This window comes from Bos mutus, chromosome 3, assembly GCF_027580195.1.
Source record: "Bos mutus isolate GX-2022 chromosome 3, NWIPB_WYAK_1.1, whole genome shotgun sequence".
Classification (NCBI taxonomy): domain Eukaryota; kingdom Metazoa; phylum Chordata; class Mammalia; order Artiodactyla; family Bovidae; genus Bos; species Bos mutus.
The window spans coordinates 3,390,806-3,397,758 of record NC_091619.1 but is presented as its reverse complement, the minus strand read 5'-3'; positions in this window follow the sequence as shown (position 1 = coordinate 3,397,758).

Genomic DNA, 6,953 nt, shown 5'->3' with positions numbered 1-6,953 from the left:
GGTTTTCCCTGGATATGGCTGCCCCAGATCAACTGGTGGGAAGAAAGCAAAGAGAGTGAGGAGTGTGAGGGGTCAGAGGAAGGAGGAGACTGGGGAGAGTGGAAGACCGGCTCATGGAAGGGGGCCAAGGGAGGCCGGCAGGGAGGGCAGCGGTGAGGAAGCCCTGGATGGGGAAGGGGGAGGCGTGGCGGGGTGAGAGGAGCCTGGGCCTAAGTCACAGGAAGGAGAAGGGGTAAGGCGAGGGAGCCAAGGGAATGAAGCGTGGAGGGTGTTATGTGCCTCAGTGCTGAAGATGCTACAGGACCCTGAGCAGGTAGGAAGTGCAGTGGGCTTCAGGGTATGCTGGAAGCCCCCCAGTCATAGCCCCGGTGGCTCCAAGGCAACGCCCAGGCCTGTGGTCACAAAGGCCTCTGCAAAGTTCTAACCCAGAATACACAAGTCTTAGTCTCTGGGTTTGGCAACAATTGGAGCAGGATCTGCCACAGAGACAATTGTAGCCTGAAGGCAAGACTAGAGCAAGGTCCCAGCCTGGTCCTGCCAGCTTCCAGGACCCAGGGGTACCCCAGATAGCTGACTCAAAAAATAAAGTAGGCAATCCGTATGTGAGTGTGCTTTTGCAGAAGCGCACTTCCCACCGACATTGACTTTGAGCTTTTGGTTCTAGGAGATCAGGTAGCAGGTTAGGTCAGACTTTGGACTTTTGAATCAGTTCTGGCTTTGAATCCTGTCTCCTCTGCTTACCAGAGGAGTATGGCTTTGGTTAAGTCACCTAACCCCTTTGTGCCTCTCTTTCCTCATCATTAGAGGGGGATGCCATCTACATTGTAAGCTGGCAAGAGTAAGGATTAAAGTGGCATGCTTCATGTAAAGCATATCTGATATACATAGTATGTGCTCAACAAATGAAGTGAAAGTCACCTACTCGTGTCTGACTCTTTGCGACCCCATGGACTGTAGCCTACCAGGCTCCTCTGTCCAAGAGATTCTCCAGGCAAGAATACTGGAGTGGGTTGCCATTTCCTTCTCCAGGGGATTGTCCCAACCCAGGGATCAAACCCTGGTCTTCTGCATTGCAGGCAGATTCTTTACCTGCTGAGCCACCAGGGAAGCCCTGTGATCAACATATAGCTTGAATTAAATGTTATGAGTCTTATCTGTCGCTTAATGTACAGCTCTTCTCAGTGAGACCGAAAATACCCTTTCCATGTGAATACCCTGTATTTCCTCATGACATATTTATCTCTTTTATTCACCTTCATTGACATCTTGGTATGCTGTTTGGTTGTATTAACTTTATATATATTTTACATGGAAAATTATGTTGTGCCTCCTTCCAAAAAACCATCTGAAGTGGCTAATATGTTTATATTATTTATACATTTTTCAGTTATGCATGTCATATACATTTTTCCTTTCTAAGGTGGGATATTTATTTAACTGTGTTTTGTTTTGGCATGCTTTTCAAAAATATGACTGGATCAGAAAACATCCACCTAGGGGCTGATGTAACATTCCTTTAGTTTTCAGAAATAGAAAATTTCCCTTCCCAGCTGGGACAAGTAATAGTTTGTTTCTTTAATAGATTGGCTGAAATTTTCCTTCTCTTCTAAAAGCATACAAAATAGGAACTGAGAGTCCCCCTTCCCTCTCCCTAAACTTAGACTCCCCACCGCTGATGTCACCGCTGTTGGCAGTGTGCGGTGCGTCCTTCCAGTCTTTTTTCTACATTTATACCAATAGTATCTATAAGGAGGTGGATTCTCACTTTTTACAGGCTCATTCAACTCCCCTTTCATTTATGTAAAGATTTTATTTAATGGCCACAAGGCATACCATATTCTGTATTGATGGTGGTCTATTCACTCACTCCCACTACTAATTGATTTATAGGATATTTCCCTTTTAATTTTTTAACTATTAAAAACATTGCTGCAGCAGCATCCTTATGTATAGTACATTTAGGCCTTTGAGCTTCAGTTTACATAGAACTGATTCCTGTTCTGAATCATAAGATACTCTCGTTTAAAATCTTAAAAAATTTCTTCCAGATTGCTCTTCAAAAGGGCTTGTCTTACCCATATTCCACCAACAAGATACAGAAATGTCCACTTCCCACACTTTGATTACACTGGATGACCCTGACCATTTTCATTTTTTCTATCATAACTGGCAGACTTTGATATCTTACAGTTTTAATTTCCATTTCTTTATTTTCTAGGTAGTGCTTTTTCTTATATTTATTGGCTTTCTGGACTTCATTTTCCTTTTTCTAAATTGTCATTATTTGCCCAATATTCCATTGTTCTTTTCCTTATTGATGTGGTCCAAGGGATTCCAACCTCTTATCATATACATTACAAATATTTTCTCCCAGTCTCTGTGTTTAATGTAGATCATAAAATCCCAAAGAGCAAGGTTAGAATTAAAGTTAAAACCGCTAAGTTAATCTAGGCATCATCCATGTAACAATAGCACTTAGCCCAGCTTTGCACATAGGAGGTCCCTCAAGGCAACTTTATTGACAATAAAATCAAGTGAATTTATTTTTGAAAACCCCATTCTGTCCCACAGATCTTAGCTCAAAAGTCTACCTCTTCTGAGAGGCCTTTTCTAATTGCCAAATCCAAAATAGCAGCTCTCACAAGCAGTCCTCAATCCATCACTTGTGGGCTTCACGGCACTTCTTAACCCCTGAAATTATCCTGCCGCGTATCCATTGACTTGTTAAGTTTTCTGTTTCTCCATGACAGTGAGGACTTTCTGGGCTTATTTAGGCTCTGTACCAAGCCCCTAGAATAGCACAGAGTGGTTCATCCCCAGACAGTTCCTAAAAATAAGTTGATGACAATGAATTTTCAGGTTTTATCTGAATATTATAAGGTTCGATACCCATCATTTTTGTCTGTTATGTTTTAAAACCTGTTAGAGTTGATATGGAGCATTACAGTTATCTACTCATTTGCTTCATCAGTTCAGTTCAGTTCAATCGCTCAGTCGTGTCTGATTCTTTGCGACCCCATGAATTGCAGCACGCCACGCCTCCCTGTCCATCACCATCTCCGGGAGTCCACTCAAACTCATGTCCATGGAGTCGGTGATGCCATCCAGCCATCTCATCCTCTGTCATCCCCTTCTCCTCCTTCCCCCAATCCCTCCCAGCATCAGAGTCTTCCAATTAGTCAACTCTTCTCATGAGGTGGCCAGAGTACTGGAGTTTCAGCTTTAGCATCATTCCTTCCAAAGAACACCCAGGGCTGATCTCCTTTAGAATGGACTGGTTGGATCTCCTTGCAGTCCAAGGGACTCTCAAGAGTCTTCCCCAACACCACAGTTCAAACGCACCTTTGGTGCTCAGGTTTCTTCACAGTCCAACTCTCACATCCATACATGACCACAGGAAAAACCATAGCCTTGACTAGATGGACCTTTGTTGGCAAAATAATGTCTCTGCTTTTCAATATGCTATCTAGGTTGGTCATAACTTTCCTTCCAAGGAGTAAGTGTCTTTTAATTCATGGCTGCAATCACCATCTGCAGTGATTTTGGAGCCCCCCAAAATAAAGTCTGACACTGTTTCCACTGTTTCCCCATATATTTCCCATGAAGTGATGGGACCAGATGCCATGATCTTCATTTTCTGAATGTTGAGCTTTAAGCCAACTTTTTCGCTCTCCTCTTTCACTTTCATCAAGAGGCTTTTTAGTTCCTCTTCACTTTCTGTCATAAGGGTGGTGTCATCTGCATATCTGAGGTTATTAATATTTCTCCCAGAAATCTTGGTTCCAGCTTGTGCTTCCTCCAGTCCAGCGTTTCTCATGATGTACTCTGCGTATAAGTTAAATAAGCAGGGTGACAATATCCAGCCTTGACGAACTCCTTTTCCTTTGGAACCAGTCTGTTGTTCCATGTCCAGTTCTAACTGTTGCTTCCTGACCTGCGTATAGGTTTCTCAAGAGGCAGGTCAGGTGGTCTGGTATTCACATCTCTTGAAGAATTTCCCACAGTTTATTGTGATCCACGCAGTCAAAGGCTTTGGCATAGTCAATACAGCAGAAATAGATGTTTTTCTGGAACTCTCTTGCTTTTTCCATGATCCAGCGGATGTTGGCAATTTGATCTCTGGTTCCTCTGCCTTTTCTAAAACCAGCTTGAACATTTGCTTCATAATTACTTATTAAAAATTACTTATTAAAAAAACCCTCTGATATTCTTACCTGATGACTCTTGCAGCTGAATGTCACAACCCACATGTCATGTTTTATAAAAAGACAGTGAGGCTTTTAATTGGTATGATATTGGCTCTTTATAGCAACTTATTTTTACCTTTACTATATTCCGTCTTCCCAAACAACAGTCAAGTTTAGCCTTCCATGCATTTATGGTTTTTTAAAAATTATTCTCATTGTGTTTTTAAATTTTCTTTAATAAGTACCTTATGTCACAAACGCTAAGTCTTGAATGTAATTTGTTTTGGTTCTGTTGTAAATAGAGAGCTCTTTTACTGTATTTTCTAATACACAGAGATAAATTTTATTTTTAAAAAACCAATGTCTTGTACCTATAATTTTGAAGTCATTGCTTATAGGACTTTTTTGTTGTTGCTATAGCTTTCTTTTGGTTGACTTCCTTGGATACTTTTAGGTATTTAACCATATTCATTATCAAAAAACTATGTTTTTATTTCTTCCAGCTTGTCCCTTTATTTAGACCATATAAATACAAACTTCTTATCCAAGATTTCAAATGTTGCTGCTATTGCTTTTGTTATAATTGTTATTATTATAGTTTTCTAGACTCATACATCCTTCCCTGCTTCTCTGAACATAATTATATTTTCCTTAATGCTTTTTCCTCAAACATCTTAATCAGGAATAAACATTAAATTTCACTGATAACCTTCTAACATCTTTTGAAATAATTATTTAATCATTTTTCTAGTGAATGTTAGTGGTTAGTTTCTGTACAATATACTGTCCTTGAATTCTACTATTTGATGATAGTCAAATGGTCTACTATTTGATGATACATTAACAAATATATATATTTGTTTATTTTATTAAATTCTATCAAAACTGTATTTGTTTCATAAAATAGGCTGAGCAATATAAAAGTTTTTCTGTCTTAAGGCAATGGCACCCTACTCCAGTACTCTTGCCTGAAAAATCCCATGGACCGAGGAGCCTGGTGGGCTGCAGTCCATGTGGTCGCAAAGAGTCGGACACGACTGAGCGACTTCACTTTCACTTTTCACTTTCATGCATTGGAGAAGGAAATGGCAACCCACTCCAGTGGTCTTGCCTGGAGAATCCCAGGGACAGGGAAGCCTGGTGGGCTGCCGTCTATGGGGTCGCACAGAGTCGGACGTGACTGAAGCGACTTAGCAGCAGCAGCAGCAGTACAGTTGAAATAATATAAGAGTGTTCTTTGAGTTCTAATTGTTGGCAATTTTATCTGCTCCTCAGTGCTCTGAGCAGGCTGATGGCTGAAAGCTTACAGACACAGGCCCCATGGACGGTACAGCATTCAGTTGTTTTTAATGTTACCCGGGGCCAAAGATCCAGGAAAATGTTTTGAGTGCCCCTTATTTCCTACTTCCTCCATTCTTTAATCCCTAAAATAAATGTGGGATCAGGGATCAGAGACACAGCTGACCCATGGCTTCACCTAATGAAGTGCCCCAGAGGTGTGGGGGAGGGGCCGCGTTCAAAATCTAGAAAGGATATTCCACGAAACCAGCACCAAATGATCTAATCATTTGCCCTATGTCGTGTTGCATTCTTAGCGTTATGAGTATTTAGCTTGTTGTCTGTCTCTGACGAATCTTGATATTTACTCTTCTGTAGGGAAAAAGGAAAAGGCATGGAAAATCTGTCTGCCTGGGTCAGAGGTTGACCTTAATTTTTACACTACATCCCATAGTAAGAGTCTCTCATCTTCTCAGTAACAGCCTCTAAGATGGTTGACTCTTAACCCCCTACCCATCATTAAGGTCATGCCCTCTCCCCTTCTTGGGTTCTAATCACTTGGATCTGCCCAGCCTCTACTGGTCAAATGTTCACTGTCCACGCATTCCTGGCTCCCTTTGCAGCTTCCCCAGTTCATTAAACCATTGCGCTCATCAGGCTGCCTCCATGCCCATGGGTTTTCTGTTCACACTGTTGCCAATGAGTATGGCATGCTGGTTAAGGGACTGGTCTCGGGTTTGAATCCTGATTCAGATGCTTACCATTTTTGAGACAGAGTACATAATTTTGCCTTTCCAAGCCCTAATTTTCTCATCTGAAAATTAAACAATAGTTTCCATTTCACTGGATTAAGAGGATTTTTTTCATCATCCAACCAATATTTATTAATTGCCCAATACATGTCAGGCATCATTTTTTTAGGTGATAAATAAAGGTGGTGAAGAGAGAAATACTTCTGTGTACATGGAAATAACTCTGGAGGAGTCAGGCAAATATTTTTGCTTTTGTATAAGCAAAAAACTATATATGTGTGTGTGAATTATATTTATATATTTTTATACACTACCTATATCCACCTATCTATGTAAATTTGAAGTAGTGTTCACGAATGAAAACAGAGAGAATGGGGAAAGAGGTGCCAAAAATGTTAATTTATTTGCTGTGGTCTGTGAGGACCTTGTGAAGAGGTAATGTTTAAGGGGCAATCTGTAGAAAGTGAGGCAGACAGTCATGTGAAGAACTAGAGGAATCATTTCCTGGCAGAGGGACCATCAAAAATAAAGGCCCCGAGGCAGGATTAAATGAGATTATACAACTAAAAGTGTGACATACTTACAGCACAGAGAAAGCTGCAGTTAATTCTCCTACAAGTTCTATCACAATACTCACCATCACCGCCACTGCTAGCGTTGTAATAAAGGGGCCAAGAGCTGACTCCTGACTGCTATCCCAAGATCCTGACACAGGGCTATAAGTTTGGTGTCTTCC